This window comes from Callospermophilus lateralis, chromosome 7, assembly GCF_048772815.1.
Source record: "Callospermophilus lateralis isolate mCalLat2 chromosome 7, mCalLat2.hap1, whole genome shotgun sequence".
Classification (NCBI taxonomy): domain Eukaryota; kingdom Metazoa; phylum Chordata; class Mammalia; order Rodentia; family Sciuridae; genus Callospermophilus; species Callospermophilus lateralis.
The window spans coordinates 38,709,336-38,723,015 of NC_135311.1; the positions used below are offsets into that span (position 1 = coordinate 38,709,336).

Sequence of the window (13,680 nt, forward strand, 5' to 3'; positions counted from 1 at the left end):
TGTGAAGCCACTGCAGGGTTGGGGGGTGGAGCTGTGGGTATGGGCAAGGGAAGCCACAGTCATAGGCTCCCAGGAGCCTAGCACACTTGAGTGCTTTTCAGGGAAGTTTTGGCCCCTTCACTATGCTGTGCATCCTGAAGCAGTGCAGGTTCCAGTCTGTTTTATTTGAGCAGAGAGGACTCCTCTCCTTGCCATCCACTCCTTACTTTAGTTTCAGCCAGGCCAAGGTGGAGCTTATTATGTCCTATTCCATTCAGTCATAATGCCAACAAATTTGATGTAACTAAAATTCTAAAGCTTTGTTAAGTAATTTAAAGAGCTAGTACATCATATATTTGTACCACTTGACCTTTTATTGTAATGCCTCATTCCTTTCCCTCCCCTCGTGTCCACTCCCTTTTTCCTTCCTTCTTTTTTCTTCCTTCTTTCCCTTTCATTTTGTTTCAGTGTTGGGAATTAAATGCCAAGGCCTTCCCTATGCTAGGCAAGCTCTATACTACTGAGCTATATCTGCAGCCTGTGGACACTTACTATAGAAGTAATCTGAATTATTTCTATCAAAAAAATTCTCGAGTTAGAAACTTTTTCAAAAGGAATTTTAGAAGAGTTGCTATCATGGGCACAAATCAGTTATGACAAGTTGTTTTTAATAAATACAGCATATGTAATATTTCTAAAGCAAAGGAACATGAAACTTGAGTTGATTGTCATGTCAGTTTTACTAGACTACTACTTATTTAAGTCTTCAAAATCGTTTTTCAGATGTGCTGTTGACTACTTATAGGATGTAAAATCTTCTAAGAAACTGGGTCATCATTAATATACAGCAGAAAGAAAGGATAAGATGTGACTTTTTGAAATGGCTTTAGCTCCTGAAGGTGAATTATGTTCTTGATAAGATAGAGTTCATTGCTTGATGTAAATAAAAGATATCTAATATAGATTTTGTTTCTAGTTATTTTTAAACTGTTGATAAGGCAAATCTAATGTTTGAAAGACAACATTCACTAGTAGTCTTTGCTTCCTAATTGACTCTATAGTTCAAAGGCATTATGCCAATATGTATGATTAGACCAATTTGATTTCTATGGCCAGAGTTTTATCAATGTAAACTAAAACACTTGTCCAGTTCCATAGCATATACAAGTTTAGAAACTTTTTAACAAATATAATTATGTGAGGTTTCAAATATGTTAATTAGTTTATGGTGAATATTTCTCCATGTACATACATGTATCAGAATCAAATTATCAGCAGAGCATGGTGTCACACACTTGTAATCCTTGTAGTCACTAAGGATGCTAAAGCAGGAATATCACAAGTTTAAGGAGAGCCTCGGCAATTTAGTAAGACCCTGTCTGAAAAAAAAAAAAAAAAAGAACATGGGCCCCTTCCAGATCCATTAAGCTGCAACACCATGTGCTACTGCCCTCTACCACCTCATGACCCAGTAGGCCTCACCATGCTCTTGACCTTCCAGAGCCATGAACTAAATAAAGTCTCTTTTCTCTATAATTTACCCAGGGTGATATTCAACTATAGCAACAAAAAACATACTAAGTTTCAGAGAGATTACTGGTTAAGGAACACAACTAAAAAGCAACATTTCTGGGACTCAAAACAATTGTCTTCAGTTGTCTTCCACATAAAATAGAAGCAATTAGCCATCAAGTTAAACACACAAAAAACCAGGCTTCTGATTCCTCTTTACTTGTCAGAGCTCTTTCTCTTTGGATGTAAAAGTCAGTAAATGAGAGTAGCTGGTTTGCATCTACAGCATTTCTATCAGGGTACCTACTGTCAAGTGAACTTCCTGAGCCTTTTCCTCATCTGAACATGGAGGTCAATAACACTATCTTCTTCTTCTTCTTCATCATCATCATCATCATCATCATCATCATCATCATCATCTTTACTATAAAAGAGTTATTCCCATCATTAAAGGGACAAACAGAACAGACATCAAATACTGTTCCATTCCTTCCCATTCTCCTTTTCCCATTTCTTAATAGAAAGAAAAAAAAGTGAGGATTCTTCAAATTTATTTTTCTTTGAAGGATTATAGGAATTTCAAATGGCATCGAAATTATAATAGCATATCACATAGTAATAAGATACCAAACCACACCCAGCTAAAAAAGGTAAGTCTTGGTCAATAACATTTGACTTTTCAATCTGTGACATGGGAACCTGGTCTTACCGCTTATTTGAATGTGAGAAAGTTTTGTACAATTCACATCATCATTCCCCAGATCACCAAAGACGATGATGACAGATGCAGTGACCCATGTGCATCCTGAACATTTCCAGAGTTCAGGAACAGCTATTCGTACACTTTCCCACAGTTTGTAAAATCATTTCCTATAAAAAAATGTAGTAGAGAAAATTTTTCTTTGTAATTTGCAAGCATTGTATTTTAGGGAATCAGTAGCACTATACAATTGAAAACTCGTGAACTGGGTGTGGTTGTGCATGCCTATAATCCCAGTAGCTCGGGAGATTGAGACAGGAGGATCATTAGTTCAAAGACTGCTACAGCAAAAAGCAAGGTGCTAGGCAAGATGTGCAGTGAGACCGTGTCATTAAATAAAATACAAACTGGGGTGAAGAACGTGGCTCAGTTGACAACTGAGTTCAATCCCTGGTACGCCGCCACTGCCACCAAATTAAAAAGATTAATGTTTCCTTTCTGACACGTTACGTTTGGAAATGGGGATCTTCATTCCAGAGAATCTACTGTTCATAATTTATTAACTGAAACATGTCAATTTGCTTGACAAATGGAATCACCATCATAGTACCATAAGGAGTTTGAGGAAAATATCAGAAAACTCAAGGAGAGATGTTATTGGCATCCAGGGAGTCCAAAAGATGATTTCTATGAGTTCTAGGAGCATCCATGGATCAAGTAACAACCAATAAACACTCTCATGATAAAAATGATTGTTATAGTGGAAAATAAAACATCCCTCTTGGTAAACATCATTGGACCACCAAGGGGTCCTCGAGGACACCCTGCAAATCACTCAGACAACACCAACTTCCAGCACTGTGGCTGAAAGCCACTCTGACCAACTGGTACTTATGCCAAGACAGTTGTCCAATATTTTGAGTACCACTACTGAGTTTCATCAAAACTTCTTCTTAAATAAGAATCTTTCTCCTCCCTAAAATTTTAGACACTTTACCCTTGAGCTATTTGACAGTGATTTCTACATAAAAATACTAGCAGCTGAAAGTAAGATCCAGCACTATGAAATGCATCTCTTTCGTATAGTAGGTTGTCATCAAATTATGTTTGTTAAAATTTAATTTAGGATTCATACACAGGCTTATTAAAGTTCTAAGCTGTGACACTAAAATTTTTTAAACTATAGAGATACAGGATATGCTCATGGATGGTGCAAAACTATATGTGACAATACCATTAATCACTCATTTCTTTGGACCATGTATTATTAAATTTGTAATCTTCCCAACTAGAATAATGATTCAAACATAAAAGCTATACAGAGATGATTAATGACAAAGAAAAATTTTGGTTCTATTCCTGGAAATACTCGACTTTATTAAACTACACAACAGTGCAGCACTTAGAATGCCCCTAAACAATTATAGAGAAGATCCAAAAAGATGATGATTTATCCTTCTGCTTAACTTTAAACTGTATGAATTGGTTACAAATGGGTACTACTTAGTCAGTAACATATTGTTATATGGATAATAGTTAAAATAACCAGAGAGATTTTTGAAGGAAAATATCTGCATTTGAGGACAGAAATAAAAGTATTAGTTTTCCAAACAAAATGATTAGTTATATGCAAACTTACAATTAACTAAAGCCACATCACTTTGATTTCATTACCTAAAGTATGTAACAGTGCCATGAAATTTTACTCGCCACAAAAGAGCTTAGAACATAGCCACACAGTTAAAAGTATTTGACAATAAATAATGGTCAATAACAAAAGAGCCATGTACAAAACAACTAGTGAAACAGGAACAGTCTGAGCTCTGAAGACACAGGGAGACACACAAATGCCCAAGAAAGGCTGTTTCCATGAGTACAATAGGCAGCCACACAGATCACATTTCACTTGGATTTCTGATTTCAAGTTCAAGATATGATGGGGTTCTGGGTAAAGCAGAAGGTCAATCCTAAGGGAGTCAGAAGTGAAAGTCATTAACTTATCTCCACAAACAGAATTTCCAATTTGTGTAAGAGCCACCATCCCACATCAGCTGAGCACACTAAAATACTCCAGTCTAAAGTGTACTTGCCCCTTCCAACTTCTCCACCATGTTAGCCAGCATCTCCTGCAGGGTCTGCAACCAGAGGGACTTCTCCAACCCAAAGCTGTACATGGATTGATCCTGGGGGATATTCTGCAAGGAATGAGAAAGAGGTGTGAATATGTCACCAGTGTCAAGCATCCAAGCCCTATCTACCTTTTTGTCTGTCCTTCAGCTGTTTCACAGAAACAGTAAAGGTCTTTCCTACCTCTGCACTATCAGCTGCCCATCACCACAAGTCTCTGTCATTACTTCTCTTGTTTCATACATTATTAAACTAAAGGTAACAAGTGCTGCCATGTCTGGAGTGTGTTTCCTGACATCCACTGCATTGGAGCTTTGTTTGTACTTCCTGTGGTTCCTTGCAACAGGGACTATTACTCCCATCAAAAAAAAAAAAAAAAAAAAAAAAAAAAGCAGAGAAGTTAGGTCACTTTTCCAAAGTCACACAGTCACAAAATAATCAAGCCAGGATTGAAATTTGGAGTACTCCATCTCTCACAATTGGTTTCTAACCCACCAAGCATTCTGTTTATTTAAAAAATAAAATTTAAGGCTGTTCAAGTGGGAGGAACTGACACCTGTGTAATGTGTCTGTGCAGAGAGGTAGGAAGCAGAGAGGAGTATTCAAGAACCACCATGCCTCCTTCAGAGAAATAGAAAGCAGCAGGCAAGGTTGGATGGAATCTGCATTGGCCACGGCCACAAATTGGGAATCAAGAACAAGGTGGAGGAGCCAAGGTGCAAGAGCAAAATTTGAAATGGATGTTATATGAAACATTTAAAGAGCTGCGCTCTCAATCAATCTAGCTAATCTAGAATGCCACCCTCGTGGGCGCCAATTCTACCATGCGACCAGCGCAATGGTTTCATTAATGAGGTTCTTGGCATAAAAGTTAGCTAGCAAGACCAAAATAAACACACAGACTCAGTTACCTTTTTCTATGACCAGGTTCGAGATGGCTCCCCTCTCTAGTTCTCACCTCTAACTGCCCGGCAGGGAAGCAAAAATTACTCAGGGCTAGCAGAAGAGAGAGAGAGTGAGCACGCCAGGGAGTAGCCTTTTATTGGGGAACAAGAAATTCAGGGGAGAATTCCATCCAATGAAGGTTGAAGGGGGGCTGCACTCCAAGGTCAGGGTCAGTGATTGGGCCTCTGGGGTTAGTGGTCATTCACACTCCCACACGGACAGGTTCTCTCAACAGGAGAGGGCCGGGAAAGCTCTGACACAGCCAAGAGCGCCTCAGACCCCAACCGGGAGTCACCCAGTCACGTGTGAGAATGGCTCCCGATATATTCCCCCTTTCTTTTCTTAAAAATGAGGCGGTGATTCACTCTCTGGAGTTTCTGCACTCTTGTTCTGAAGACTCGCCATCCTACAATCACAACACAATAGAGAATTAACAGCAAAGAGAATAATCCAACAATGTACCAGGCCGAGTGTTTAAGAATATTTCCAGGATTGAATCCATTTAACTCCTTCAATATTTGGTAAGCCAAAGAAGAAGGATCTAAAAAATCAGCTCTATTATTTTGAATGTCTTGGATATGGTGATGAAGTTCCAGAATATCCAAGCTATTATTACTATTTTGCCAAATTCCTAACAAATGGTTTTTAACCTTCTCCCAATCCCAGGAAGAAGCATTGTACTTGGCAGCTGTAACACACACACATACTTATAATTAACATGGCATTTAAGCCTTTTGTAAAATTTTAAGGCTGAAAATTTATTACCTATGTCTATAACAGTTGCCTCTAAGGCGTTTAATTTAGTTTCCATCCTTTCATCATTATTTACTTGATTACGCAGAGCCTTGGAAGTATTTTGAGCTAAATTATTAAGAAATTTTGCATGCTGAATATTCTGAGACAATGTCAGAGACGCAGAGACAGTCGATGCAATAAAAGAGACTAATGCCAAAACACCAACAATTATAACTCCAATAGCACATTTAGGTCTTGCCAGCTGGGCATGAATTTGCTGCAAGACTTGCAAACCAGCATCAGCATGCCATGGCTCTGAAATATTGGCAGGTAATAAAACGAAAGAGGGCTGACGAAGTATAAACACTCCTTTTCCTCCATTATACCTAGTAATACAATTGGTTAGGTTACATTTATTACAAGTAACAATATATCTGTCATCTATCCATTTAACTTTTACATTTCCAATAATTAAAACATAAGAAGATTGGACACTAGCTCGTAAGCCATAGCAAGATCCCTCTTTACAGTTCTTGCCAATAAATCTTGGTAAGGGTTTGTCTGTAAAATGTAAGAATTCTGAGGCAGCAATTAAACACCAAATATCTTTTTGAACACCTCCTTCACTATAAGTCAACAAATCCTGCAGGTGCCATAGCAGAATTTCTTCGTAATTGTCTCTTATCAATTTTTGGAGACCAGATTAAATATACCCACTATCTTTAGACACCTTATGTTGTACAGGAAAGGGATTTATACAATCCACCCATTTAGGAAAGGTGACAATCTCAATTGTAGAACTATTTGGACAGTGGTGTATCTGTGGAGGTTTTGCAGAAATGACTGGCTTATTATGGGAAAGTCCCATCTTAATTACTGATCTAGTATTAGGTTTTAAATCCCCATAAATCGAATTATTTGTCAGTCTAGGTCTACCAATTGCTGTCTTTTCTTCAAATGATAATTTCAGACAGCCAGCATGTTTACCGTGTGACCAACACAAGGGTAATTGGGCACTATAGCCAGAATAATTAAATCTAGTCACATAATTGGGAGTAATATGAGTATCTGTAAATCCTCCCATCATGAATGAGTCATTAGTAAATACTGGAATAGATTCTCCAGTCCACACAGCTAGGTGTACCAGGGGTGGATCTGGGAAATATGTCCAGTAAGTGTCTACTTGATCCCCCTTTACCTGACAGCCCAGTAGGGCAATTACTGTTGCTACCATCATCATTGGGGTCCTGTTTTCTCCTAGGTCTCGAAGTATTCAGGAAGCCTGGGTTGTTAGCTTCATTACGTCTTTCCATGAAATCAGCTTTTCAGCTGGGTCAATCTGGTCTTTCTTCATCCTTTTTCGATATCTCCTCCTTCTGGGTAGTGGTTCCTCTGGGTCGATCCTCAGTCACTTGAATCTGGGTTCTATCTCTTCCATGTCTGATAGCGGGTTCAGGCACCCAAATAGGATGAGAAGAATTTTCTGGAAAAATACAAGCATGCCCTCTGCACCATATAATCACTGGGTCTGGGCCCTTCCACTGACCGGTCTGTAAATCTTTCCACAAAACTCTGTCTAAAGGGCCTGTTACTGAGGGAGATATTTGTCTCTCAGCAGCAGTGTGACCTTCTGTGTCACAGTTTAAAAAATTTAAAACAAATAAGGCATGATTAAGGCTATTTTGGGGAGTCATAAGCCTATCCCCCATTTTTAATTTTTGTAATTGAAGTTTAATAGATAAATGAGCTCGTTCTACAATGGCTTGACCTGGGGGGCTTATTAGGAATTCCTGTTTATTGATTAATTTTAAACTCTTGACAAAATTGTTGAAAAGAAGAGCTTACATAAGCTGGAGCATTATCTGTTTTAATGTGCATAGGGCATCCTAAAACAGAAAAGGCTGCTAGGCAATGAGAAATTACATTTTGAGTATTTTCCTTAGTACGTGCTGTGGCAAAAATAAATCTAGAATAAGTATCTACTATGACATGTACATAACATTGTTTACTAAATTGAGGAATATGAGTTACATCCATTTGCCATTTTTGATTTGGTTTTAATCCACGGGGATTTACCCCTGATGGTAAATATGGAGTGTGAATAACACACTTAGGGCATTGGCTTACAATCTGACGAGCTTGATCTCTAGTAATATTAAATTTTTTATGTAAGCTAGAAGCATTTTGATGATGTAAGGAATGGGAAGCTAGTGCACAGTCATATGAAGACATCTGTTGACAAAAAGCTACTAACCTATCAATTTTGTCATTACCTGAAACTAAGGGTCCTGGAAGATTAGTATGAGCTCGTATATGTCCTATGAAACATGAATATTTCCACATTAGCACTGCCTTTTTTAAATTATAAAATAATTCAAATAACTCTTGTGATGAAGTATACCCAATAACTGAAGTTTCAATATTTTTAGTAACTCCGACCACATATAAGCTGTCAGAATAAATATTAATAGGCTCATTTGCAAAGTAATTTAGGGCACAAATCAGAGCTTGAAGCTCTGCTCTTTGGGCAGAAGTATAAGAAGTTTGTATTACATCTGTGTGAACACGACTATAAAAACCGACTTTACCTGAACTTGATCCATCAGTGAACACTGATAAGGCTTCATCTATAGGATGTGGGTGTACAATTTTTGAAAAAATAAGTGGTGTTAATGATATAAATTGTATAATTTTATCACGAGGATAATGGCTATCTATCTGGCCAGGAAAATCAGCAAAAGCTATTTGCCATGAGCTACAAGTTTGAAAAAGCCAATTAATCTGTTGAACAGAAAATGGAAAAATTATGATATCAGGCTCAGATCCAATTTATTGTAAAATCCTAGTTCTACCTTTAATTACTAATTGAGCTATAGAATCATGAAAAGGAATTAATGTTTTTTGAGGGGAGTGGGATAAATAAACCCACTCAATAACTCCTAATCTTTGCCATGTGGCTCCTGTTGGGGTATGCTCAGTTGGAAATATTAATAAATATACCATTTTCGTAGGATCAACTCTAGTAAGCGGTGCATTTTTAATTGCATGTTTAACTTTCTTTAAAGGTATTTTAGCTTCTAAAGTTAGCTGACGTGGAGAGGTTGGAGAGGGATTTTCTTGTAATATCTGAAATAAGGGACTTAACTCAGAAGTAGTTAGTTTTAAGGATGGCCTCATCTAATTAATATCTCCTAATAGCTTTTGAAAATCATTAAGGGCTTGTATGGAAACTACTTGTTTTGCTCTGGTAAAATTAAAGATGGCGGCCCCTATGGTTGGCGCTATGACATCACATTGCGCGACCATGGCCTACTTCCTCATTTTCGGCACGGGGGCGGGCCGACTGGAAGTTTGTGTTCCGGCCAGGCGGAAATGATGACAAGGCGGGCTGATCTGCGCCATCTTGATTCTCTATGTGGGATTGAGTCCTGCAATATCTATTATCACCAGAAGATGGAGCCCTGAACTTAAAATTGCGCATGCGACACTCTCTCGCAAAATGATTGTTTTTTTTCCACAAACGTAACATTTTCTGCGGGACTTTTGCCCTAAATCCTGTGGCTTTAAGGTTTCTTTTAGCGCTGCGGCTAGAGCTACAGTCTGTAAATGCATAGAGTCCACATCAGAACATAAGCAAATGAACTCAGAAACTGTGCCTTTTTTACGGTGAGGTCGGAGAATATCTTGACAGTACTTATTTGCGTTTTCAAATGCCAACTGTCTAACAATAAACTCACTCGCCCCTGGGTCTCTGATCGACCTGTTCGCAGCCTGATACAATCTCGCTACAAAATATGAATAATGTTCACTGGCACCTTTCCTGATTTTGGTAAGAACTAAATTGGATTGGTCCTTAGAAATTATCTGTCTCCAAGCACATTTTGCACAATTATTATTTGATTGTATATTACAAAGTCATAATTTAACTGTCTTTCTAAATCAGCAAATTCACCTGTCCCTAGAAACATTTCTACTGGCGTTTCTAATATTACGTTTCCTATTTAGTTCTGCCTGTTCAGTACAAAAATCAGTCCAATAAGTTCTGCAGAGCAATAAATCTCCCCCACTCAGACAGAATCTGGCTACAGAAATCCAGTCGCTAGGAGGAAGGGGCTGGGAGCAAATATTATCCATCAGACTCTGTACAAATGGTGAATTTGGACCGTACATCTCACATGCACTTTTTAGTTCCTTAATGGTTTTAAATGGAATTACAGCATGAACTCTAACTCTCTGATCTTGCTCATTAACTTGCTCAAAAATGGGAAAAAGTTGGAAGCCACTAGTATCCTCCCCCAATTCCTGAGCCTTCTTAATACCTCGCTGGAATGGGGTAAGAAAAGTCATTGTTAATCCAGCATACCTGTTAAACTTTGTTCTTTTAGCAGGTCTTGGCCGAATTTGAATAGCCTGGGCAGGTGGTGTTAAACGCGGCCTGTTAAAATTTCTCAGTAAGTCTTGAATTTCAATGTCTGATCCTTCTTCCTCTGACTGTGAGACATGGTCGGATTCTGTGCTATCGCCATTTTGAAATTGGGCTTCTAAGTCACGTGGCTGAGAAGAACTCTGAGCCCCTCTAGGAACCTCTTCTGGATTTTCCTCTCCAGGAAGATTGTCTACCTCTCCTGGAGGACTCTCTAGGACCTCAGAGGTATCTCCTCTCTGATATTGTTCTCCATCATCTCCCTGCGGAGTAGCCTAATTTTGCAAGTTTAAGTTTACATTTTTAACTTTGGGCTTGGTCTCTAGTGCCTTTGTTTTTAAGCGGCTTAAGGGAAAAGGAATTAACTTAGCCTCAGGCGGATTATCCATTTGAATAGACTTGATGGCCTATTGAATGCCCTTTAGCAGGTCCTCAGGGGACCACTAATTCTGGCCCCTATATACAAAAAGACAAACTTCCAAAGCCGTCCAGGTTCTCTGAATATTATCTATGCCTCCAGGTAATTCATTTGAAAGACAGACCTTTTGTAACTTTCTTCCTAATTTCTCCCAAGTAAGTAAATTTGGAGACTCTTGTTCACAAAACCAAGGACAATATTTACCTACAATCTCTAAGAATTGTAATAACTGAGCTTTCTTTATCTGTTTTCCTTTCTGATTAATTATACTGTCTTAAATAGTCAGATACATTTTCTTATCCATAGAAGTTGAATTTCCCATTTTAAATAATTTAACGTCTCTTTCCTTCAATATCTTAAGGTACTTTTGTGACCCAAATTGTCATCACTTCCTTTATCTTTACTTTTATCTTTATCTTTATAGCGTGCTCCCACTCAATCTAGCTGATCTAGAATGGCCCACATTGGGTGCCAATTCTACCATGCGACCAGTGCAATGGTTTCATTAATGAGGTTCTTGGCATAAAAGTTAGCTAGCAAGATTGAAATAAACACACAGACTCAGTTACCCTTTTCTATGACCAGGTCCGAGATGGCTCCCCTCTCTGGTTCCCACCTCTAACCACCTGGCAGGGCAGCAAGGATTACTCAGGGATAGCAGGAGAGAGAGAGAGCGAGCACACAAGGGAGTAGCCTTTTATTGGGGAGCAAGAAATTTAGGGGAGAATTCCATCCAATGAAGGTTGAAGGGGGGCCGCACTCAAAGGTCAGGGTCAGTGATTGGGCCTCCGGGGTCAGTGGTCAGTTACACCCCCACATGGACAGGTTCTCTCAAAAGGAGAGGGCCAGGAAAGCTCTGACACAGCCAGAGCACCTCAGACCCTAACTGGGAGTCACCCAGTCACGTGTGAGAATGGCTCCCAACACTGCACACAACTATGAACATTTCTGAAGCCTTTTCTCAGGAAAGTACATCAAAATGAATGAACCTGCCTTCTTGGATCTTTTGGAGTGTCCTGTGTGTCTAGAATGCCTGGGCTCTTCTGCAAAAATCTTGTCTTGCCAGCACAGGTTTTGCAAAGGATGTTTTCTAATATCATAGGTTCCCTCAGTTGTTCATGCTGGAGGGCTCCTATTGGCTCCGGTGATGAACATCCAGATAATATCCTGCTGGTCAGGCTTCTGGATGGCATCAAACAGAGAAGCCTTAGAAACCTAGCTGGTGGAGGCAGTGGGAGTGGGAGTAACTACACAAATGCATTAAGGTTTCAGGGCAGCACTATGGCTTATTGTAGTGCAAAAAATCTAGAGAGCTCCCAGTGTGGATGGCAGCCTCAGGAGCAAGCCTGGAGGCCCCAGTGAGGGGTATACCTGTTACCATATCATAAATCATTACATAACTGTGAAGGAAAGGAGCCTGGGGACTTTAAATTCAGCAAATGTGACATCATCATTTTTTGAGGACACGTTAAATAAAACTGGCACCACAGGGTAAGTCAATGGGATCCATGGCTTTTGTCCAACCAACTTAGTGCAGATTATTAAACCACTGCCTCAGCCTCCACCTCAGTGTAAAGCACTTTATGACTTTGAAGTGAAAGACAAAAAAGAAGCAGATAATGATCACCTTCCATTTGTTAAGGATGATGTACTGACTGTGATCCAAAGAGTAGATGCAAACTGTGGTGATGGAATATTGGCAGACAAAATAGGAACATTCCTGATTTTTTACATTGAGTTTAACTTGGCTGCTAAGCAGCTGACAGAATGGGATAAGCCTCCTATGCCAGGAGTTGATGCTGAAACATGTACCTCAGTAGCATCCCAGAGCAGCACTGCCCCAAAGCAATCCAACATCAAGAGCAACACCCAAAAGTGGCACTCCTTCACTTTCTTAACCATGGCAAACAAGTCCTCTCATGCATCCCAGAACTGCCAGTCCATGGAGATCAGCCCTCATTTCCTCATCAGCTTCAGCAACTCTCAGCTGCCACAAGGATCAGAGAACTGTTTGTGCTTTCCTTCAGTGCTCCTTCTCAGATTCATGTGACTACTCCCGTGTTCATTGTGACTCCACACCCAAGCAGCCCTGTGACAACTGGTCCCTCGTTCATTTTCCTGTTGGATATCCCCTCTCCAGGTGCCAGTGTAACTATGATTCCTCCCTTTCCAGCACCCCGGGTCTCTCCTGGTTGCCACTATCCTCACCTCCATCCTGCCAGGTGCTATGCTGCTTCTGCTGGAATGGGACCCAGTCTCATGGCAGAATCTACTGCTCACAGGTGAGAAGATTGAATATTATGAAGATGTTAGTTCTCCCCAAATTTATCTACAGATTTCATGCCATCTCATTGCAAATTCTAGTAGTCAATTTTGTGGAAATCTGTATATTAATATTACAAATGTATATATTAATTAACATATATTTATTACCAAATTTAAGCAGGTATACATCATCTCAGAACCTGGGATCATAGTATGGTAAAAGTAATTAGAAAGAGATGAATTTTGAGTATTAATTATTCCTGATTTTTATGTGATATACTTAATTTTTAATGATGGTTGGGTTTAACAGTGATTTGCAAAATTTATAAAAGCTACTCTCATAAATAAATAAATGTGGGCTGACTTTAGCAAACCAATGATACCAGGTATACAGATAAATTTAAGTATCTATGATTTTCTTACCAGTCATTCTTAAGAACTGGAAGAATATTAGCCTAATTAAGAAGAAGAAAGGAAAAATAAAATGAAAGAAACTTTAGCTCCTGCCCCAGAATATATAACTAGGTTTTCAAGAGTAAGCAGGTGTTTGAAGTTACAAATAGGTCAAATTTTTCT

At 39.1% G+C, this 13,680-nt stretch overlaps 1 pseudogene; it reads left to right on the top strand.

The window, feature by feature from the left end:
• Positions 1–11,818: 11,818 nt before the first annotated feature.
• LOC143404207 (E3 ubiquitin-protein ligase SH3RF1 pseudogene) lies at positions 11,819–13,125 on the top strand (annotated as a pseudogene).
• Positions 13,126–13,680: the final 555 nt, after the last annotated feature.